Source organism: Pan troglodytes, chromosome 11, assembly GCF_028858775.2.
Source record: "Pan troglodytes isolate AG18354 chromosome 11, NHGRI_mPanTro3-v2.0_pri, whole genome shotgun sequence".
Taxonomy (NCBI): Eukaryota; Metazoa; Chordata; class Mammalia; order Primates; family Hominidae; genus Pan; species Pan troglodytes.
The window spans coordinates 62,861,974-62,886,338 of record NC_072409.2 but is presented as its reverse complement, the minus strand read 5'-3'; the positions used below and the strand labels follow the sequence as shown (position 1 = coordinate 62,886,338).

Sequence of the window (24,365 nt, the reverse complement as noted above, 5' to 3'; positions counted from 1 at the left end):
AGATTAAAATCAGTCAAAGGATAAAGTGCATAGTGCAAAGTCTAGGAAAGAACCAAATGCAGAGCTTCCATTGTCCTCTCCCCATGGATCAGGACATAGTACTTTTCCAGCATTGATGTATGACAATAAGCACAGGCTATCATTAACCAGGGGAGCTCAGCAGAGCCTCTGTGTTCAGAGCTTTTATTGAGGCTCCATTACAAAAACATGATTGACTATTCACACGGCTAATTTTAGTTTCCAGTCTCCAGTCACTCAAGGTGTGACCCAAAGCTCTCATCTTAAATCACATTTTTGGCATGGATCAAAGCTCCACCCTAAATCACATCTGTTACTGTCTGGCTAGCCAAAGCCCTCCAGGCAAACAAACACACTCCTGTCAGACACGAGGATCCAAGGGCTTAGAGATGACTCCCAAAAGCTCAAGACAAAGGCCATTTCTTTTGGGACAAGGTTAAATTCATTACCACCCAATCTTATGTCTTCTTCTTTCTTGGTTTTCACCCTCATTTTACAGGCTTACATTCTCAAGTAAGGGTGCATGGATGTAAATTTTCATTTAGAATCTTTGGTGTTCTGAGATTTCATCATGAGGTCCCTAAAGGTGGGCCTTCTTCCTTTTTTTTTTTTTTTAAGACAGGGTCTCACTCTGACACCAGGCTAGAATACAGTGGCACAATCTCAGCTCACTGCAACCTCTGCCTCCTGGGTTCAAGCAATTCTCCTTCCTCAGCCACTCCAGTAGCTGAGATTACAGGTGTACACCACCACGACCAGCTGATTTTATTTTTATTTTTATTTTTTTGGAGACATAGTCTGGCTCTATTGCCCAGGTCGGAGTGCGGTGGCACAATCTCGGCTCACTGCAACCTCTGCCTCCCGATTCAAGCGATTCTCCTACCTCTGCCTCCCGTTTCAAGCGATTCTCCTACCTCAGCCTCTGGAGTAGCTGGGATTACCACACCCAGCTAATTTTTGTACTTTTAGTAGAGATAGGGCTTCACCATGTTGGTCAGGCTGATCTTGAATCCTGACGTCAGGCTGATCTTGAATCCTGACGTCAGGCTGATCTTGAATCCTGACGTGAGGCTGATCTTGAATCCTGACGTCAGGCTGATCTTGAATCCTGACGTCAGGCTGATCTTGAATCCTGACGTCAGGCTGATCTTGAATCCTGACGTCAGGCTGATCTTGAATCCTGACGTCAGGCTGATCTTGAATCCTGACGTCAGGCTGATCTTGAATCCTGACCTCAGGTGATCCATCCGCGTCGGCCTCCCAAGTGCTGGGATTACAGGCATGAGCCACCGCACCTGGCCACGATCCTTTGATTTTGAAGATCTCCCTGTAGCTATGGAAATACTCTTTCTTTGACAATTCCTTCGTCTCTATCATGAGTGTTTTGTCTTTTTAGAACTCCTGCTATTTAGCTATTGGACATCTTTGACTGAGGCTCCAGCTCTGAGTCCAAAGTTTCTCCAGCGTTCTTCAGGGCAACTTCGTGACTTCTATCCCTGTTGTTGCCTTCTCTCATATTCTGGAGTGCAGGTGCCTCCTCTTCTTCCTCTCTGCTTTCTTTTATTTTTATTTTTATTTTTATTTATTTATGTATTTTTTGAGGCGAAGTCTCCCTCTGTCGCCCAGGCTGGAGTGCAGTGGCACGATCTCCACTCAATGCAAGCTCCGCCTCCCGAGTTCACGCCATTCTCCTGCCTCAGCCTCCCGAGTACCTGGGACTACAGGCGCCCGCCACCACGCCTGGCTAATTTTTTGTATTTTTAGTAGAGACGGGATTTCACCGTGTTAGCCAGGATGGTCTGATCTCCTGACCTCATGATCCGCCCACCTCAGCCTCCCAAAGTGCTGGGATTACAGGCGTGAGCCACGGCGCCCAGCCTCCTCTCTGCTTTCTTATAAACCTCTTAAAGCCTGTGTTTTCCCTCTTCTCATCTGCTCATTACTACCTGCAATTCTCTTCATTTCTGTGGGCTATGTCTTTTTTTATTGTCCTGATATTATTTTAAATTAGTCATGGGAGAGAGGAATAAATGAGTGTGCTCACACTGCCATCTTGAACTAGGAGTCACCCCTAGTTTGGGAGACCAAAGTGGGTGGATCACGAGGTCAGGAGTTCAAGACCAGCCTGGCCAATGTGGGGAAACCCCGTCTCTACTAAAAATACAAAAATTAGCCAGGTGTGGTGGTGGGCGCCTGTAAACCCAGCTACTTGGGAGTCTGAGGCAGAGAATTGCTTGAATCAGGGAGGCAGAGGTTGCAGTGAGCCGAGATTGCACCACTGCACTCCAGCCTGGGTGACAGAGTGAGACTCCATCTCAAAAAAAAAAAAAAAAAAAGGTGTTTTAAAGACAGATGGCTTTTTCTATCAGAATAGGTTTCCTGTGACTACATCAAGTGGCACAGCAATGAATACATTCCCTGAGACTCAAAAACACAATTCAGGGCAAGAGCATCTTAGGAGAAATATACACATAGGGCCTTATATGAGACTTCTTTCATCACATCATCTATACACAGTATCCAATTATGACATATTGAAAAGAAAAAATAACCTAAGTGACTTAATTTTTTAAGTATATTTTCAGAGCTGTTCCTGCCTAAAGAGAAACAAAAGAAATAAAGTACATTTTTGCCAATTGCCAGATGGCAGCTGTGGTATAGAGGAAAGAACACTGGCTTTGGCATCCAAAGACCTGGGTTTGAGGCCTGGCTCTGCCTTTGTGGTCTCCAAAGCTTTGGTTGAGTCACTAAACTTTTGAGTCAGAAGTTTCTCATTTACAAACAGAAGAATAATACATGTGTCTCGCCACTGCTGTGAGTTTGAAAAGAAATAACAGATAAAAACAGACTTTATAGATTGAAAAGTAAATAGAAAATAAAATACATTCTCCAAATGACTCCATTCTCCAGGGAGATTTCATGCAGAATTTAACAGAATCTTTTAGGGGAAAAAAGTTTTTATCTCTATAACCATCTTTCCCAGACAAGAAAAAAAAAATTCACACAAAACCATTTCAATGTCCAATGGGTTCCACCAAATAGATTTACATGCCCATTGAAGATGACCATAAACATAGTTATAGTATCCAGTTATAGCATCTAAAAAAAGGTATTGCTATGGTTTGAATATTTGTCCCCTCCAAAACTAAAGTTGAAATTTAATCCCCAATGTGGTACTATTAAGATGTAGAGGCCTTTAAGAGGTGACTGGGTCATGAGGGCAGAGCCCTCCAGAATGGATTAATCTACTCAGGATTAATAAATTAATGGATTAATAGGCTAACCAATTAATGGGTTATCATGGGAGTGGGAGTGGTGGCTTTATAAGAAGAGAAAGAGAGGCCTGAGCTAGCATACCCAGCTATATATATATATATGCATATATATATATATATATATATGCATATACATATATACACAGTCTCACTCTGTCACCCAGGCTGGAGAGCAGTGGCACAATCTCGGCTCACTGCAACCTCCGCCTCCCAAGTTCAGATGATTGTCGTGCCTCAGCCTCCCAAGTAGCTGGGATTATAGGTGTGAGCCACCACATCCAGCTAATTTTTTGTTTTTTTAGTAGAAACAGGGTTTCACCATGTTGGCCAGGTTGGTCTCAAACTCCTAACCTCCAATGATCCACCCCCTTTGGCCTCCCGAAGTGCTGGGATTACAGGTGTGAGCTACCACACCCAGCTTAAATATTCAGGTATTCTGTTATAAGCAACAGAAAAAAGATTAAGACAGGCATATAAAACAAGTTTCTAATTCTGAGTTTATTCATTTATTCTATCCTTTAGCAAATATACACTGAATGCCAAGGCTATTCAAAGCACCTTAAACAATAAAAAGACATAGGCTAGGCGCAGTGGCTCACACTTGTAATCCCAGCACTTTGGGAGGCTGAGGCAGGCGGATCACCTGAGGTCAGGAGTTTGAGACCAGCCTGGACAATATGGTGAGACCTCGTGTCTACTAAAAATACAAAAGTCTGCTTGGTGTGGTGGTGCACACCTGTAATCCCAGTTACTCGGGAGGCTGAGACAGGAGAATGGCTTGAGCCCAGGAGGCAGAGGCTGCAGCGAGCCGAGATTGCGCCACTGTGCCACTGCACTGCAGCATGGGTGACAGAGCGAGACTTTGCTTCAAAAAAAAAAAAAAATCAAAAAACATCAATTAGGCACAATACTTTCACTTACTCAGAAAGCTTCCTGTTTATAGGGAGATCATGCATGTATACCCACATTTCTTTTTTTTTTTTTTTTTTTGAGACAGAGTCTCGCTCTGTCTCACTCTGTCTCCCAGGCTGGAGTGCAGTGGCACGATCTTGGCTCACTGCGAGCTCCGCCTCCCGGGTTTTACGCCATTCTCCTGCCTCAGCCTCCCGAGTAGCTGGGACTACAGGCATGTACCACCTACGCCTGGCTAAATTTTTTTGTATTTTTAGTAGAGATGGGGTTTCACCGTGTTAGCCAGGATGGTCTCAAACTCCTGACCTTGTGATCCGCCTGCCTCGGCCTCCCAAAGTGCTGGGATTACAGGTGTGAGCCACCGCGCCTGGCTCCACATTTCTACAATACAGTAATGGGTATAACGAGTGACACATGCCTGATACAAACTAATAAGAAATGGTACTTGAATTAAACCTTTAAAAATGAGTGGAGTTTCAATTTGGAAACCTAAATGGAAGGACATTCTAAGAAGTGGGAATTGTGTTCACATAGGTTATAGATATGTAAAAGTAATCCTTTCTTTAGGGAATTGTGAAAGCTTGGACTGTCTGAAGAATAGGTTTCATATAGAAGGTATGAGGGATAGGCCCTGTTGCAGAGGACTTCTAACAGGCCATTGCATGTGGACCTGACTCTGTAGATAATATTTACTATTGAGAGGGGTGTATAATGAAATACAGCTTAATATATTTTATTTTGTATAATCTTTACTGTTTACAAATTATTTTTACATACATGATCTCACTTGGTCCCCAACACAATTCTATGGTGGTTGTGTTATTACTACAGATGGTCCCTGACTAACAATGGTTCTACTTAGGGTTTTTGGGCTTTATGATGGTGCAAAAGCAATACACATTCAATAGAAAGCAGTATGCTAAGTTATGCAATGCCAGGCAGTGCCAGAGAGCCACAACTCCCAGTCTGCCACATAATCACAATAGTAAACAATCAACTCTACAGTGTACTGTGTTGCCAGATTATTCTGTCCAACCGTAGACTAATTTAAGAGTTCTGAACACACTTAAGATAGGCTAGGTTAAGCAATGGTGTTTAGTAACCATAGCTAGATAGGTCTAGTAAATGTATTTTTCTTATTTCTTTTATGTCGTCATGATTGACTTAGGCAATATCAAATGCATTTTTGATATGCACTATTTTCAACTTATGATGAGTTTTTCAGGACATAACCCCACTGTAAGTCCAGGAACATCTGTATTTGTCGATAGAATAAGCCTTAAGTCAGACTTAGAGTCCAGGTCTTCTTTTTTTGAGTTGGAGTCTTGCTCTGTCGCCCAGGCTGGAGCGCAGTGGTGCAGTCTCAGCTCACTGCAACCTCTGCCTCCCAGGTTCGAGTTATTCTCCTACCTCAGCCTCCTAAGTAGCTGGGACTACAGGCACAGGCCACCACACCCAGCTAATTTTTGTTTTTTTAGTAGAAACAGGGTTTCACCATGTTGGCCAGGCTGGTCTTGAACTCCTGACCTCGAGTGATCCACCTGCCTCGGCCTCCCAAAGTGCTGGAATTACAGGTGTAAGCCACCGCGCCCGGCCAGAGTCCAGGTCTTCTGACTCCAAATGCAATTTTCTTCAAATTTACTTCTAGTGATTTGTTGAAGGTTTGTACAGAATACACAAAAATGAGTAGATCCTGAAAACAATAGGGCAGCTCCTGAAGAACATAAATACTATTGAGGCAGAGTTGGAGTTGAGGAGCCAGTGTTTAGCAAAGTAATGCAAAAAATAAACAAACTTCTCTTATAGCAAGTTTGACTGTACAAAGAAGGCAACAGGAACACATCTCATATTTCGTTAAAATCACCCCTCTCCCCAACGATGGTACTTAGCACTTAGTATGTTGAGGGAGTTCAGGTAGCAGATGTCAAGGAGAAGGAGTACCTCAATTCCTACAGTGCTCTGAGCTCGACTAAATGCTTCCAATTGCCTAGTTCAAACCCAGGCTCACACTATCCCAAGAGAATTAAATTAGATGCCTCTCCAAACATGACAAAGATATGTTTGTTTAAATGACAACTGTAGGATTCCCCCAAGGACATGTAGGCCATGTGAAAACTGTGAGCACAGAGCTCACAGCTGTTCACTTCAACAGTCAACAGTGGACGACTGGTAAGAAGCCAAACAATTTTTTATTGTTTAAATCTTGGGTACCATTGTTTTTCTAATAGCTTCCCTGCTAACGATGCCAATTTGATCTCTAAAAGTATTTTTCAGGAAAGATTTTTCATATGTTAACAAGACTTGCATTTGATTCAACTCCTCTAACATTGAAATATAAAGTGATTAGAATGAAAATTTCCTAACACAGTATTACCTTTAAAAGTTATTTTCTGAAATAGTTAAAACATAAACTCCTCCTTTCTCTTATAGTCCTCCTCAGGTTCTATATTAGAGAAAGCTGAATGTCTGTGAGTTCAGGGCTGACTCACTCACTTAGTTCAGACAGGTTACTGAAATAATCATAGAAGTAAGAAAGCAAAGAATTAACTTCCTATTCCCTAACTCTACCCCAAATACTGCTTTTCTTTTTTCTGTTTTCTGGTATTTGGTTCTTGTTGTTTAGCTTAAGGGACTATAGCTTTAAAAGAAATCTTTTGTAGAAGCCCACTATATAAAACTGCTGCTGGGCGCAGTGGCTCATGCCTGTAATCCCAGCACTTTGGGAGATAGAGGTGAACAGATCACATGAGCCCGGGAGTTCAAGACCAGCCTGGGACAACATGGTGAAACCCTGTCTCTACAAAATACAAAAAAAATAGCGAGGTGCAGTGTCACGTGACTGTAGTCCCAGCTACTCAGGAGACTGAGGTGGGAGGATCCCTTGAGTCCAGGAGTCTGAGGCTGCAATGAGTAGTGATGGTGCCACTGTGCTCTGGCCTGGGAAACAGAGTAAGACCCTGTCAAAAAATCAAAAAACAAAAAAAACCTGCTAAAAGTAGTTTGTAGTTGAAGGAGACAAGAGGAAGAGAAGTGAGAGGGAAATGAAAACCTGATGATCATTTACCATCACTCATGCTATGGTCATTTGCTGGACGTAGAATAAAGCTTAACCTTGAGGTTTCTGAGGGCACTTAGAATTTGATTCATGATCTTCAGGACTTAGGAACATGAAAATACTGAGTCAGACCAACCTTCGGTGAATAGTACAGCAGCTTATTTAGCCACTTCATTTCATGCATTCTTTCTACAGTTATTCACTGAATATCTATGATATGCCAGGTACTGTTCTATTCAGCAGGGATATAGTAATAAACAATACATTTTCTGTTTTCATAGAGCTTACATGATAGCGGGGAAACACATTAAACAAAAAAAAATATATTCATCTGATAAGATTAAAAAAATGGATGTGGGCAGGGGGCAGTGGCTCATGCCTGTAATCCCAGCACTTTGGGAGGCCAAGGCGGGTGGATCACCTGAGTTCAGGAGTTCAAGACCAGCCTGGGCAACATGGTGAAACCCCGTCTCTATAAAAATACAAAAATTAGCTGGGCATGATGGTGGGTGCCTGTAGTCCCAGCTACTCGGGAGGCTGAGGCAGGAGAATTGCTTGAACCCTGGAGGCAGAGGTTGCAGTGAGCCGAGATCACGCCATTGCACTCCAGCCTGGGCAACAGAGCAAGACTCTGTCTCACAAAACAAAACAAAAAAAGGAAATGAAGAAAAGTAAAATAGTATGAAAGAATAATGAAAAAGTATATAAGTGTGGGTGTATGTATATATGTGTTTGTGCTCTTTTATATGGTGGGTGAAAGAAGGTCTTCCTTGTGAGGGTGACCTTTAAGCAGGGAATAAATTAAGTGAGGTATCTGGGACAAGAGCTATTCTGCAGGAAGAAACACTAAGTGAAAAAGTGCTGGCCAGGTGCAGTAGCTCACGCCTGTAATCCCAGCACTTTGGGAGGCAGAGGCAGGCAGATCACAAGGTCAGGAGTTCGAGACCAGCCTGGCCAATATGGTGAAACCCCATCTCTACCAAAAATACAAAAATTAGCTGGGCGTGGTGGCGAGCGCCTCTACTCCCAGCTACTCAGGAGGCTGAGGCAGGAGAATCGCTTGAACCCAGGAAGTGGAGGTTGCAGAAAGCTGAGTTTGCACCATTGCACTCCAGCCTGGGCAACAGAGCGAGACTCTGATTCAAAAAAAAAAAAAAGAAAGAAAAGAAAAGAAAAAGAAAAAGTGCTGAAGCAAGAGAGGGGTTGGCATGTTTGAGGATGAGCAAAGAAGACCAAATGGCAGGAATAAAGTGAGCACGGGTGAGAGCAGTAGGGAGTGAATTCAGGAAGACATAAGCTCCTCTGGAGAAGAGTCCAGATCATCTTTAACCTTGGTCTCCAGGGTGCCAGCCGCTAGTCCTGTCGTAGGTGTTCAATATGTACTGAAGAGAATCAGAAAGGCCATTGTTTTGGCAAACAGAAAGGCATCAAAGAGTACAACTAATTCCTTAGTTCTTCCATCAAAAAGTCTGAGGTGGTGAATTTTGTAATTTATTTGTCTGATTATAGTTCAGATCATCCCCATCTCTTATGGAGAACACTGTCTCACTCCCCTGTGACCCTCGCCTTGGAGACAATGTGTTTCCAGTGTTTTCAGGGCCACATCTCCCACCACATTCCCAGTCAGTTTCTGATGTTCTTATTGCTCAGATTACATAGTATGACACGTTCCAAGAAAAATGATGACTGTTAAAAGATGAACGTCATAATAGATTAGATCTCCTGGTGCATAAAAATCACTTTTTTGTTTTAAATCAGAAAAGAAACAAATTGTTGCAAAATCAATGACCTTGCACTGCAGTAGCCCTGAGCTTTGTAGGACTTCTGTCCATGTAGTTTTGGTCAATGATGTCACTTGCTCTGTCACTTTGTGCTGTGTTAAGTGTAATTTCAGAACTAAACCAGTACTACAATGTGAACATTGGTTTACTCTTCTATTTGTATTTCAGGGAGCAGGCCATTTTTAGCATCTCTTCTTAGGTAGAGCAATTTTCAAATGAGATTTATGGCAGGCTTTATAAAATCTTAGCAAATAAACCTATGTCTCGTGTTTCCTTTTGTAAGGATGACCATGGTTCCATCCTTCCCTCTCGTGGCACCCACCATCTGCTAAGAAACATGACTGATTCCTGGTTTTCTGATCCCTTTGCAATTTTAACTTGAGTTTTTTTTTTTAATTGTCCTATTCGCAACTCTAAATATGTCAAGATTAGTCAGAAAAAATGCAATCCTTCCTTTTTAAAATGTTATCTTAAAGGGATATATTATCTTTGGTAAAATGAGGTTAATTTCAGATCACTCACACACAAACACACAGGCATATACCACTTTAGATCTGTGCCACATCAATAATGCAGTAGCCCGGATTATTGACCAGCTGAAACAGGGAAAGTCAGACTATTCTGTAGGTCTACAGATGCGGGACATTGCATTTAAATTGCCTGACATTAAAAGCCAAAAAAGGAAAGGTAGGAACTTTTGCCATCAGAAAATTTGTGAGATTAAAATAAATAAATAAATAAATAAAGAGGAAAAAAAAAAGAAAAAGACAACACAAAAAAGATCAAAAACAAAAGATAACCAAAAAAAAAAAAAAAAAAAAAGAAAATTTGTGAGATTACGTCTCTCTTCACACCTAGCACCCCTTAGCATAACAGCACCTCTGATATGTTAGATTGCAACCTAGGTGTAGGCTTCATCTCCTTTTAATCTTTTCCTGTCTCACAGGGAGTAAGTATTCTAGTGACCCTGTGAAGGGAAGTCTACAGTCTTGGCTTACTATTTATATGGTGGATTTATCAAAAGATATTCACTTAATTTTTTTTTTTTTTTTTTTTTTATGCCCAGGCTGGAGTGCAGTAGTGCCATCTCAGCTCGCTGCAGCCTCCGCCTCCCGGGTTCAAGCGATTCTCCTGTCTCAGCCTCCCTTTCCCTGTAGCTGGAACTACAGGCATGTACCACCACACGGCTAATTTTATATTTCTAGTAGAGATGGGGTTTCATCATGTTAGCCAGGCTGCTCTCGAACTCCTGACCTCAGGTGATCTGCCTGCCTCGGCCTCCCAAAATGCTGGGATTAGAGGCATGAGCCACTGCGCCTGGCCAAAAAGATACTCACTTTAGTGAATGAGGGTCCTGTCAACTCTCTTTACTGACTATTAAATAGGGATACCACCCACCTGCTCCAGATACGTTCCAACCCACCTTCCCTCAAAACAAACACTACTTGGACTGGGATAACCAACCATTTTGGTTTGCCTGGGACTGAGAGGTTGACTGTGACATAGAACTTTCACTGCTAAAACTGGGAAAGTCCCAGGCAAAACAGAGGAGCTGATCACCCTAACTTGGACCCTCATTAAGAATGGAACAGTTCTTGATTAAGATACGCTGACATTGTGCCTTGATAGAGCTGCTCTGTTCCTTTTTACCACACGATGAGTAAGGCCTCAAGGTCCAGGCCTTTGAGGTACACCATGTGGAGGTTCTCTCACTTTTCCACTGACAATTTCCAAATTAGCAAAATGGTGATAATAGTTGTGACTACATCCTAATTATCTTATGAGAATTGAGTTTATATTAATATATATAATGGTGACAACAAAGACTGTCATATAATCAGTGCTTAGCAAATGTTACCTATCTTATTTTATTTATCTATTTATTTATTTTTGAGACAAAGTCTCGCTCTGTTACCCAGGCTGGAGTGCAGTGATGCGATCTCGGCTCACTGCAACCTCCACCTCCTGGGTTCAAGTGATTCTCGTGCCTCAGCCTCCTGAGTAGCAGGGACTACAGGTGCCCTCCACTACGCCCAGCTAATTTTTTTGTATTTTTAGTAGAGACGGGGTTTCACCATGTTGGCCAGGCTGGTGTTGAACTCCTCACCTCAAGTGATCCACCCACCTCAGCCTCCCAAAGTGCTGGGATTATAGGCATGAGCCACCATGCCTGGCCACCTATTGTTATTAAAATAACTAGCTATGGATAGGGGAGAAATGACGCAGGATTTCTCTCCTCTGCTGCTGATTCTTTTCTAGTGAATCTTAAATGTCCTCTATGTATTGTATTTTCAAAGGTTAAGAAAGAGAAAGAGGGAAAAAGAAAGGAGAGGGAGAATAAGGGAAAGAGAGAAAGAAAGGAAAGACAGAGAGAGAAAGAAAGACAGAGAAAGAAGAAAGAAAGGGAGAGAGAGAGAAAGAAAGAAGGAAGGAAAGAAGGAAGGAAGGAAGGGGAAAGGAAGGGAGAGAAAGAGAAAGAGAAAAAGAAAGAAGAAAGAAAGAAAGGAAAGAAAGAATGAAAGAAAGAAAAAGGAAGGAAGGAAGGAAAAAGGGGAGAGAGAGAGAGAGAAGGAAGGAAGAAGAGAGAGGAAGGGAGAGAAAGAAAATACTAAAAACTTACGGTCAGTTAAGTTAGTAAGATTTATTTTCCATCTTAAAAATTATTTCTACCCACAAGGACTAAAATTTGAGCACAAGCAAAGCCCATGTAAAAAATGTATATTTTTGAGTCTGGGCATGGTGGTTCATGCCTATAATTCCAGCACTTTGGGAAGCCAAGGCGGGCAGATCACCTGAGGTCATGAGTTCAAGACCAGCCTGGCCAACATGGCAAAACCCCATTTCTATTAAAAACACAAAAATTAGCTGGTGAGGCAGGAGAATCGCTTGAACCAGGAGGCAGAGGTTGCAGTGAGCCAAGATGGTGCCACTGTACTCCAGCCTCAGCAACAGAGCAAGACCCCATCTCAAAAAAAACAAAAAACAAAAAAGTGCTGGGATTACAGATGTGAGCCACCAGCACCATGCCCCAATGGTATCTTTAAAATGAAAATAATTAATATTAATGCATTCTGCATTTTGAAAACAAGTAACTGCTCTTATCAACATTGTTTATCATAGCTAAGAAATGCAAACAACCTGAATATCCATCAGTAGGATAGTGATTAAAATAATTACATTCCACCCATACTCTGCAATTTGTTAAAATGAATAAGGTAAATAATTTACATGGAAAGATCCCCAAGGCGCATGTTGCAAAACAACACATATAGCAAAACCTTATGTATTTAAACAAATCACAAGGATGACTCTCCGTCTCAAAAAAAAAATTATTTGTTGCTTAAAATTTTTACAAAGAGTTTGTTCATAAATTATTAATACTTTGTAATTTAAAAAAAACACACACACACAAAAACAGCTGGAGGAAAGAATTCTACTCAATTCTTCTGTCGTTATTTTGTTCCTCTTCCTTCTCCCTCACACCTAACATCCTTCTAAAAAAAAGGAGGAAAAACAATTTGCTGCAAGTGCCAAAGTATCCGGATTGCTGTAGATGAGGTATAGGGCAAATAATTCACTAACTGATAACAAGGATTGACCACAGTAAAGTGTCCACAAAATTATACCCAAGTACAAACTGAAAGAAACAGCCACACTGGGCCAGGCGTGGTGGCTCATGCCTGTAATCCCAGCACTTTGGGAGGTTGAGGCGGGCAGATCACGAGGTCAGGAGATGGAGACCAGCCTGGCCAACATGGTGAAACCCTTGCCTCTACTAAAAATACAAAAATTAGCTGGGTGTGGTGGCATGTGCCTGTAATCCCAGCTTCTCGGGAGGCTGAAGCATGAGAATTGCTTGAACCCGGGAGGCAGAGGTTGCAGTGAGCCGAAGTCGTGTCACTGCACTCCAGCCTGGTGACAGAGCGAGACTCCATCTCAAAAAAAAAAAAAAAAGAAAGAAAAGAAATAGCCACACTGTTGAGCATGATCTCCCAGTAAGTCTTTTTATAATAAAATTTGTTAGCTGTTTCTTGGCAATGGTTTTTTTTGTTTTTTTGTTTTTTTGTTTTTTAAGACAGAGTCTTACTTTGTCTCCCAGGCTGGAATGCAGTGTCACGATCTTGGCTCACTGCAACCTCCCCGTCCCCGGTTCAAGAGATTCTCGTGCCTCAGCCTCCTGAGTAGCTGGGATTTCAGGCACCTGCCACCATGCCAGGCTAATTTTTGTATTTTTAGTAGAGATGGGGTTTCACCATGTTGGCCAGGCTGGTCTCAAACTCCTGACTTCAGGTGATCTGCCCACCTCGGCCTCCCAAAGTGCTGGGATTACAGGTGACAGCATGACTGGCCCCAATGGTATCTTAATAGTGGTGGAATATATTTAAATGGAACACTAAAGTTCCATTTTTTTTTTTTTTTTTTTTTTTTGAGAGGGAGTCTCGCTCTGTCACCCAGGCTGGAGTGCAGTGGCTCGATCTCTGCTCACTGCAAGCTCCGCCTCCCGAGTTCATGCCATTCTCCTGCCTCATCCTCCCGAGTAGCTGGGACTGCAGGCACCCGCCACCACGCCCGGCTAATTTTTTGTATTTTTAGTAGAGACGGGGCGGGGGGGGGGTGTCACCATGTTAGCCAGGCTGGTCTCGATCTCCTGACCTCATGATCCGCCTGCCTCGGCCTCCCAAAGTGCTGGGATTACAGGCATGAGCCACCGCGCCCAGCCTGATTAAATCTTATCTCAGGATTCTGGGGAAGTTGGAATAGATTGCCCTGTGAGCAAATCCTTTCACAGTATTAGCGGTACCAGCACAGAATCTGAATGCTGGAGATGTTTTGTTGTTGTTGTTGTTTTTAGATGGAGTTTCGCTCTTGTTGCCCAGGCTGGAGTGCAATGGCATGATCTCGGCTCACCTCCCAGGTTCAAGCAATTCTTCTGCCTTAGCCTCTCGAGTAGCTGGGATTACAGGCATGTGCCACCACGCCTGGCTGGCTAATTTTGTATTTTTAGTAGAGACAGGGTTTCTCCATGTTGGTCAGGCTGGTCTTGAACTTCCTACCTCAGGCGATCTGCCCGCCTCGGTCTCCCAAAGCTTTGGGATTACAGGCGTGAGCCACCACACCCGGTCTGGAGATGTTGTTTAGAAGACTTCTATGCTGGGTGGGGTACTGGAGAGGACCCTCTAGTCTTCACTGCAAGTCGAAAATTCTGCAACTGTCAATGGTTTAGGAAAGGCACTTGCTATATTGGAAAGAATTCGACTTTGGAAGTCAGACTGACCTGGGTTTGACTTCATTCTCAGATAGCAACTATACGATTTTAAACATGTTACTTATCTCCTTGTGCCTCAGCTCTGCCTCTGCAAAAGAGGATGATCATCACTACTTCAAAGAATTATTGTAAGAATTAGAGATAAGGCATATAAAAGCACAAAGCAAGCACAAAATAAATACTAAACATTATTTGCTCGTAACACATATAGTTCCTTTAATCTTTACGTAGTCATGTTGCTGTATTGGTTTTTATTTTCAAAATTGATTTACTGGATGGGGACGGTGGCTCACGCCTGTAATCTCAGCACTTTAGGAGACCACGGTGGGCAGATCACAAGGTCAAGAGATTGAGGATCGATTGAACCTGGGAAGCAGAGGTTGCAGTGAGCTAAGATCAAGCCACTGCACTCCAGCCTGGCGACAGAGCGAGACTCCATCTCAAAAAAAAAAAAATTAATTTACTGTAAAATTTTGTCTTTTTAACATCTTTAAATATTCTATCTTAACTATAAGGTCAAGTGACTATGAACGAATGAAATTTTTTAAAAAACATTAAATTAACCATAAATTTACCTATTTAAATAAGCACTCAAAGAAATCGCAGTCTTTTTTTTTTTTTTTGAGATGGAGTCTCGCCCTGTCGCCTAGGCTGGAACGCAATGGTGCAATCTCAGCTCACTGCAACCTCCACCTCCCAGATTCAAGCGATTCTTCTGCCTCAGCCTCCCGAGTAGCTGGGATTACAGGCGCATGCCACCATGCTCGGCTAATTTTTTGTATCATTAGTAGACACATGGTTTCACCATGTTGGCTAGGCTGGTCTTGAACTCCTCACCTCGTGATCCGCCTGCCTCAGCCTCCCAAAGTACTGGGATAACAGGCGTGAGCCACTGTGCCTGGCCAGAAATCACAGTCTTATAATTGCCAGGGACTTTAGAAGTCATCCAGTTGCATCTAACTCCTATTGCAGGAATCCTTTATTTATTTATGTATGTAATTATTTATTTTTATTTATTTATTTTTTTGAGGAGTTTTGCTCTTGTTGCCCAGGCTGGAGTGCAATGGTGCAATCTCGGCTCACCGCAACCTCTGCCTCCCGGGTTCAAGTGATTCTCCTGCCTCAGTCTCCCGAGTAGCTGGGATTACAGGCATGAGCCACCATGCCCAGCTAATTTTGTATTTTTAGTAGAGATGGGGTTTGAGACCAGCCTGACCAACATGGAGGAATCCTTTATTTCATTCTTTCATCCTGAAGGCTGCTCAATCTCTTAGCTTCTAAACCTCTTAGCCAGAAAAGGATGGAGAAAGAGAAGTCTTTCTGAAAGGAAGGAACTGGACTAGAAGAGAAGCTGCAAGTGCACCTGGGGTGTCAGTGCCTCCTTCTATCAGACCCACTGCACAGGGTGGTCTTCAGGTCTCCACAGGAAGCAACAAAGAAATCTTCTCTGCTTCTCTGATCTTGGGGAAAGCTGGAGGAGACTGATATGGACCATCCTTCTATATCCAATAAAAAGTACAAGAGAGCATTGGATTTCAGGGAATTTGTTTCCCCAAAAAGATCAGTTTTCTTCAAAGACGATGATAATGACGGATACTGAAGTTATTCTGAAGTTCCTCTGTGCCATTATCAAGTACCTCAATAGTCTACAGCTGCAATCTATCCCATAACCTAAGACTAATATTCTCGAATCTGAAATCTTCTGTGATGCCCATTGAACTCTACTCTTTAGTTCGCTGGACTCCCTCAATTGCCTTCGTGAAGGCTTCAAAGACATCACCTTCTGCTATATAATTAGGAAGTTCAAGGAAGCATTCTCTCCAGCATCAAAAGCTTCAGGAAATCCCAACAATTTAGGCTTAGCCTTAGACACAGTTCAGCGATAGTATTACTAAGACCTAACAGGCCAGGCGTGATGGCTCACGCCTGTAATCCCAGCACTTTGTGAGGCCGAGGCAGGTGGATCATTAAGTCAGGAGTTCAAGATCAGCCTGGCCAACATAGTGAAACCCTGTCTCTACTAAAAATACAAAAATTAGCTGGGTGTGGTGGTGCACACCTGTAATCCCAGCTACTCGGGAGGCTGAGGCAGGAGACTCGCTTGAAGCCAGGAGGCAGAGGTTGTGGTGAGCCGAGATCTCACCACTGCATTCCAACCTGGGTGACAAAGTGAGACTCTGTCTGGAAAAAAAAAAAAAAAAAACTCGCCATTGCATTCCAGCCTGGGTGACAAAGTGAGACTCTGTCTAGAAAAAAAAAACAAAAAAAACCCACAAAAACCTAACAATCTCTTATTCTTTTTCAATTTTATATTATCCAAGCACTTAACAGACCTAATTGTTTTTTAATTTTTGGGGTGACAATCAAAGCTTGTCTGAATTTGAGGGATCCCACTTACTTCTTTATTTTTAATAATAGACTTTATTTTTAAGAGCCATTTTAGGTTCACAGCAAAATTGAGAGAAAGGTACAGAGATTTCCCATATACACCTGCCTCCACACATGCATGGCCTTCCCGATTATCAACATCCCATAGAGTGGTATGTTTGTTACAACTGATGAACCTACATTGACCCATTATTATCATTCGAAGTCCTTAGTTTAAAGTAGGGTTCACTCTTGGTGTTGTAGGTTCTGTGGGTTTGGATAAATTGATCATGACATGTAGCCACCATTATAGTATCACACAGAGTAGTTTCTCTATTATAAAAATCCTCTGTGTTCTGCATATTCCTCCCTCTTTCCCCTCTATCCCCTGGCAACCACTTGATCTTTCTACTGTTCCCATAGTTTTGCCTTTTTCAGGATGTCATATAGTTGAAATTAATAGTACGTACTTTTTAGACTGGCTTCTTCTTTGTTTTTTTGAGACAGAGTCTCACTCTGTTGCCAGGCTGGAGTGCGGTGGTGTGATCTCGGCTCACTGCAACCTCTGTCTCCCCAGTTCAAGCGATTCTACTCCCTCAACCTCCCAAGTAGCTGGGACTACAGGCGTGCGCCAACCACGTCCAGCTAATTTCTGTATTTTTAGTAGAGATGACGTTTCACCATGTTGCCCAGGACAGTCTCAATCTCTTGACCTCGTGATCTGCCCACCTCGGCCTCCCAAAGTGCTGGGATTACAGGCGTGAGCCACCGTGCCCGGACCTCAGACTGGCTTCTTTCACTTAGTAATATCCATTCAAGTTGTCCATGTCTTTTCATGGCTTAATAACACGTTTATTTTAGCACTGAATAATATTCTATTATCTGGATGTACCACAGTTTATTTCTCCATTCACCTACTGAAGGGTATCTTGGTTGCTTTCAAGTTTTGGCAATTACGAATAAAGCTGCTATGAATATCTGTGTGCAGGTTTTTTTGTGGACATGTCTTCAGCTCCTTTGAGTAAATACCAAGGAGTGTGACTGCTGGATCATATGGTAAGAGTATGTTTAACTTCATAAAAAATCATCAAACTGCCTTCTGAAGTGACTGTACCATTTTGTAGTCCCAACAACAACGAATAAGAGTTTCTGTTGCTTTGCATCCTCACCAGCATTTGGTGTTGTTTGTTTTCTGGATTTTGGCCATTCTAATAGGTACATAGTGGTATCTCATTGTTGCTTTAATTTGCATTTCCCTGATGACATATAATGTGAAGCATCTTTTTTTTTTTTTTTTTTTTTTTTTGAGACGGAGTCTCGCTCTGTCACCCAGGCTGGAGTGCAGTGGCGCGATCTCGGCTGACTGCAAGCTCCACCTCCTGGGTTCATGCCATTCTCCTGCCTCAGCCTCCGAAGTAGCTGGGACTACAGGCGCCCGCCACCATGCCCGGCTAATTTTTTTGTGTTTTTTAGTGGAGACGGGGTTTCACTGTGTCAGCCAGGATGGTCTCGATCTTCTGACCTCGTGATCTTCCCGCCTCGGCCTCCCAAAGTGCTGGGATTACAGGCGTGAGCCACCATGCCCGGCCTATGTGAAGCATCTTTTTATATGCTTATTTGTCATCTGTATATCTTCTTTGGTGAAGCTAATGTTTTTATTTATTTGTCCTGCTTCAGTTTATCACTTTTAACTTTTCAACAAAAAGAATTTTCCCTTACATATTTATATGCTTCACATTTAGAGTTGGTCATGATGTTGTAAGTTATAATACAAAAACAACTTAAATCAGTCATATACCAGTATCTGAAATACTGGCTCTGAAATTCCCAGGTTCAAACTTTATCTTGTTCATTCTAGAGCCATTGATCCACATGGAATAAATATAAATTCATATCTATTTCTAGATATTTATTCACTACTCCCACTTATTCACTACCTAACAATAGTAGTGGTTAGCTATAAATTTCTCTTCCAATGACAGAGCATAACTTCAGTATGCAAAGACAAACAAAAAAAAAGAAGAGTTTTCTCGATTAAGTTGAAAAATGTTTGTAAGTAAAATTTTAAAAATAGATATATCTTTGTCAGCTGGGTGTGGTGGCTCATGCCTGTAATCCCAGCACTTTGGGAGACTCAGGCACGTGGACAACTTGAGGCCAGAGAGTTTGAGACTAGCCTGGCCAACACAGTGAAACCTGTCTTTATTAAAAATACAAAAGTTAGCCAAGCATGGTGGTACATGCCTATAATCCCAGCTACTGGGGAGGCTGAGGCGTGAGAATCTCTTGAGTCCAGAACGAGGAGGCTGGTTGCAGTGAGCCGAGATCATGCCACTGCACTCCAGCCTGAGTGACAGAGTGAGACTCTGTCTCAAAATAAATAAATACAAATAGCTATATCTTTGTAAGTGAAAAATTCATAAATAAACAATTTATAAGCCAAGGAATGAGTACAGATACTCATTCCTTTGAGTACTTCATTTGAATCTATGAAGGTGGGTAAAGTCGCTCTGAGAGAGTATGAGCAGTGAAAAAACAAAGAGTGCCCGGGACCTAGACCTAAAAAATGCCAACATTTAGGAGATGGACAGATAAGCTGGAGCTAGCAAAAGAGACAGAAGTTGCCTGTTAGAGACTGCTGGGTGAGGTGAGCGATACACAAGACAAGAATGGTATGGCCGGGTGCGGTGGCTCATGCCTGTAATCCCAGCACTTTGGGAGGCCAAGGCGGGCAGATCATGAGGTCAGGAGATGGAGACCATCCTGGCTAACATGGTGAAATCCCATCTCGACTAAAAATACAAAAAAATTAGCTGGGCATGGTGGCATGTGCCTGTAGTCCTAGCTACTTGGGAAGCTGAGGCAGGAGAATCTCTTGAACCCAGGAGGCAGAGGTTGCAGTGAGCTAAGATCATGGCACTGCACTCCAGCCTGGGCAACAGAGTAAGACTCTGTCTCAGAAAAAAAAAAAAAAAGAATGGTTAACTTTCCAGGCTTCGCGCCATGGTTCACACCTGTAATCCATCTGCCAAAGCAGGCAGATTGCTTGAGCTCAGGAGTTTGAGACCAGCCTGGGCAACATGGTGAAACCCATCTCTACCAAAAATACAAATAATTAACTGGGCACATGTCTGTGGTCCCAGCTACTCCGGAGGATAAGGTGGGAGGACTGCTTGAGCTGGGAGGCAGAAGTTGCAGTGAGCCGAGATCGTGCCACTGTACTCCAGCTTGGGTGACAAAGTGAGACTCCCTCTCAGAAAAAAAAAAAGTTAACATTCTAATGGTAAATATAATTATGAAATAAATTTAAAGGGGGAAGTGATCCTGAAGAGGCAACAAACACTGTGCCAAAGAACAGAAGGTTGTACTCTCACTAGATATATGACAATGGACAGGATATATAACTTTGCCCTGAGCCTCAGTCAGTCAACTCCTCCAGCAAAAGGAGAGATAAGAGTTATCTCAATAGGCTGTTGTGAGAATTATCAAATTAATACATTTGAATATACATTGTAGGTGGAAAAACATTACACAAACTTAAGATACCTGCCTTGGCTCTCTGCCTAGAACTTAGATTGCTCCAGGACAGAGGCCCACCCTACCCACTTTTCTCATGCTAGTCTTCTATCTGAATCCTGACCTCCCTAATTGTTTCTAGCTTTTTTTCTGCTGGCTAATAGGGCCTTAGGAACAATTGCCTCCTGCCTAAGCTTTATAACAGCACAGTTGCTGGGCTCTAACTGAATCACTGACACCATTCCTGTCTTCCTGGCCAACCCCACCACCCGTGAACCCAGGTTATGATATGCTCCAAAGTATTGTTTCTTTTTCCTTTCTTTTCTTTTCTTTTTCTTTTTTTCTTTTCTTTTCTTCTTTTTTTGAGAGGGAGTCTTGCTCTGTCACCCAGACTGGAGTGCAGTGGCACAATCTCAGCTCATTGCAACCTCCGCCTCCTGGGTTCAAACGATTCTCATGCCTCAGCCTCCGGAGTAGCTGGGATTACAGCCACACACCACCATGCCCAGCTAATTTTTTTCTTTTTTTTTTTCTGAGAGGGAGTCTCACTCTGTCGCCCAGGCTGGAGTGCAGTGGCACGATCTCGGCTCACTGCAACATCCATCTCCCAGGTGATTCTCCTGCCTCAGCCTCCCAAGTAGCTGGGATTACAGGCACCCGCCACCATGCCTGGCTAATTTTTGTATTTTTAGTAGAGACGGGGTTTCACCATGTTGGCCAGGCTGGTCTTGAACTCCTAACCTCAGGTGATCCACCCACCTCAGCCTCCCAAAATGCGGTGATTACAGGTGTGAGCCACCACGCCCAGCCTTAATTTTTGTATTTTTAGTACAGATGAGGTTTCACCATGTTGGCCAGGCTGGTCTTGAACTCCTGACCTCAGGTTATCACCTGCCTCAGGTGATCCGCCATGTTGGCCAGGTTGGTCTCGAACTCCTGATCTCAGATGATCCTCCTGCCTCCCAAAGTGCGGGGATTACAGGCGTGAATCACCTCACCCAGCCCCAAAGTATTGTTTCTGAGACAATCCCAGAGCTAACTACTGAGATTAACAACCCACACTTAGCTTGTTCGATAAAAAAAATTTCTTAAGAGTTGAGACCAAAATATTTTGTTTCTTAAATGGTGTTTACAACAAAATATATATACATAGTAAATCATCAGTTTCCTTCAACCTAAGTTCTTGATTTACATAAACGATTAGGCAGGCCCAGCTCGATGGCTCACGCCTTTAATCCCAGAACTTTGGGAGGCCGAGGTGGGCGGATCACCTGAAGTCAGGAATTCAAGACCAGACTGCCAGTTTTTGTTCTCTACTAAAAACACAAAAACTAGCTGGGGGTGGTGGCGGGAGCCTATTATCCCAGCTACTAGGGAGGCTGAGGCAGGAGAATCGCTTGAACCTGCGAGGTGGAGGTTCCAGCCTGGGCGACGAGAGAGAAACTCCATCTCAAAAAAAATAATAAGAAAATTAAAAACAATAAAAGCTTTTAGTTTTTCAAATAGTCTCAAAAATTGTTTAATGCTACGTTGATAGTATCTAGATTGTGTCAGAAAGTCTTCTCTAATCTGGTAAGATATCTATGTCTTTTATTTGAAGATTCTTTGATCAAGTTATTTTCAGAGAAAATAATTAAGAATTTTAATTTACCAAAAGGTCTATATAATAATGAAATTGCAATTTGCTTTATCAATTTCTTATTTATTTATTTTTAATTTTTTTTGAGACAGAGTCTTGCCTGTTGCCTAGGCTGGAATGCAGTGGCATAATCTCAGCTCACTGCAACCTCCACCTCCCAGGTTCAAGCGATTCTCCTGCCTCAGCCTCCAGAGTAGCTGGGACTACAGGCACCCGCCAACAAGCCCGGCTAATTTTTTATATTTTTAGTACAGACAGGGTTTCACCGTGTTAGCCAGGATGGTCTCGATCTCCTAACCTCCTGATCCGCCCATCTTGGCCTCCCAAACTGCTGGGATTACAGGCATGAGCCACGGCGCCCAGCCTTAATTTTTAAATTAGTGGATTTGCTCTAAATACAATACTGTAATCCTTTTAGCCAATTATTTTGAAAATACTTCTATAAAACAGTCCTTTACCTTGATCTTTGAAATCTGGGAAGGGGCTAGGAACGAAATGGAGGAAGGGCACTATGTGAAAGTCCAGTGACACATCAAAGTTTTGTGCTTTTTGTGTGTGGGTTTTTTTGTTTGTTTGTTTGCTTGCTTTTTGTTTTTGAGAAGCAGTTTCGCTCTTGTTACCCAGGCTGGAGAGCAATGGCGTGATCTCGGCTGACCGCCACCTCCACCTCCCGGGTTCAAGCAATTCTCCTGCCTCAGCCTCCGGAGTAGCCGGGATTACAGGCACCCGCCACCACACCCGACTAATTTTGTATTTTTAGTAGAGACAGGGTTTCACCATGTTAGTCAGGCTGGTCTCAAACTCCTGACCTCAGGTGATCATCCCGCCTCAGCCTCCCAAAGTGCTGGGATTACAGGCATGAGCCACCACACCCGGCCACTCTGAAGTTTTTAAGACCCTAGAAAAGGCTTTGTGCTTCACCATGTTCTACTCAAGCACAGACAGAAAATGAATAGTTACTTATGACCAAGTATTATAATAATGTCATAGCAGCAATTCTTGTCTCCATAATAGGAAGTTATATGTCAAGATAAAATAACTTCAGGTCTTTTACATTTTACAGTGGACTAATAACTTATATTGCTGTTTTTAAGGGATGTCAGTTTTCACTTTCTAAGAAATTTAATTACATTTGCTCTTCTCCCATCATCAATCCCCTTTCCAGGCCTAGTTTACAAAGAAAAGTGTAAGAGAAACTGCAATGACTTTACTTGAGTTCTTAAGCAGACTACCAGGTTACCTACTTTAAGGAAATAAGCCTGGCTCCTTTGGCCATGGGGATGGTTGGAAGTCAGACCTGGGTGAGTTTTCAAGATCCATTATGATTGGTTATATGCTCCCATAGCATTCTGTGCTTTTCTTTCAAAATATTTACCAGTTCATAATTATATATTATATGATAATATCTTTCTCCCCAAATGACAGTAAGATCCATGAGAACAGGGTAACATCTTTTTTTTTACATGAATGTATATCCCAGCACCAAGTTAAGTGAGTGCCTGGAAAGTAGCAAATGTGCAAAACTTTTTTATTTTTTGAGACAGAGTCTCACTCTGTTATCCCAGGCTGGAGCGCAGTGGCGCAATCTCGGCTCACTGCAACCTCCACCTCCCCAGCTCAAGTGATTCTCCTGCCTCAGTCTCCCGAGTAGCTGGGACTACAGGCACCTGCCACTCGCCTAGCTAATTTTTGTATTTTTAGTAGAGACAGGGTTTGGCCATGTTGACCAGGCTGGTCTCCAATTCCTGACCTCAGGTAATCCGTCTGCCTCCACCTCCCAAAGTGCTGAGATTATAGGCGTGAGCCACCACACCTAACCAATATCACATTTTGAGCACTTTGACCAACTTTGCTCATTATCTGTTTTTTTGTTTGTTTTGTTTTTGAGACGGAATCTCATTTTGTCACCAGGCTAGAGCGCAGTGGCATAATCTCTGCTCACTGCAACCTCTGTCTCCTGGGTTCAAGTGATTCTCCTCCCTCAGTCTCCCGAGTAGCTGGGACTACAGGCACGCACCAACATGCCCAGCTAATTTTTGTATATTTTTTAGTAGAGACAGGGTTTCACCATGTTGGTCAGGACGGTTTCAATCTCTTGACCTCATGATCCACCTCCCATGGCCTCCCAAAGTGCTGGGATTACAGGCGTGAGCCACCACAACTGGCTACTCATTATCTTTTTTACAGAGGTTGGTTTCAGGCCAAAGTTGACCTTTCCTAATGACTATAGAGCAAAGCCCTTTGGCATGTTATATTAGAAGCATTCTCTTATATATTCTGTGTTTAACAATTCAGTTTGTCTTTGGAGTGCAAGTGAACAATTAAAATATAAGAAAACAAAAATAAAACAAAAACCTTCTTAGAAGTATATCCCTTAATCTGTTACACCAGTAATATGAGACTTTTTTTTTTTAACTTTTCCCTTTCACATGGTGTGAGCCATCTGAAAAAAAGAGGGGTCACCTGATGCCATGGTAGGGTTAAGTCAATAGTTTTCAAACTTGTGTATGCTTCAGAATCACCTGGAGGACTTATT

The 24,365-nt window shown here is 42.6% G+C and overlaps 1 long non-coding RNA gene across 1 annotated transcript in view; it reads right to left on the bottom strand.

Moving 5' to 3' along the window:
- LOC112204387 (uncharacterized) overlaps positions 1-24,365 on the bottom strand; it is a 29,620-nt gene that overhangs the window by 3,676 nt on the left and 1,579 nt on the right. The window lies entirely within an intron of this gene.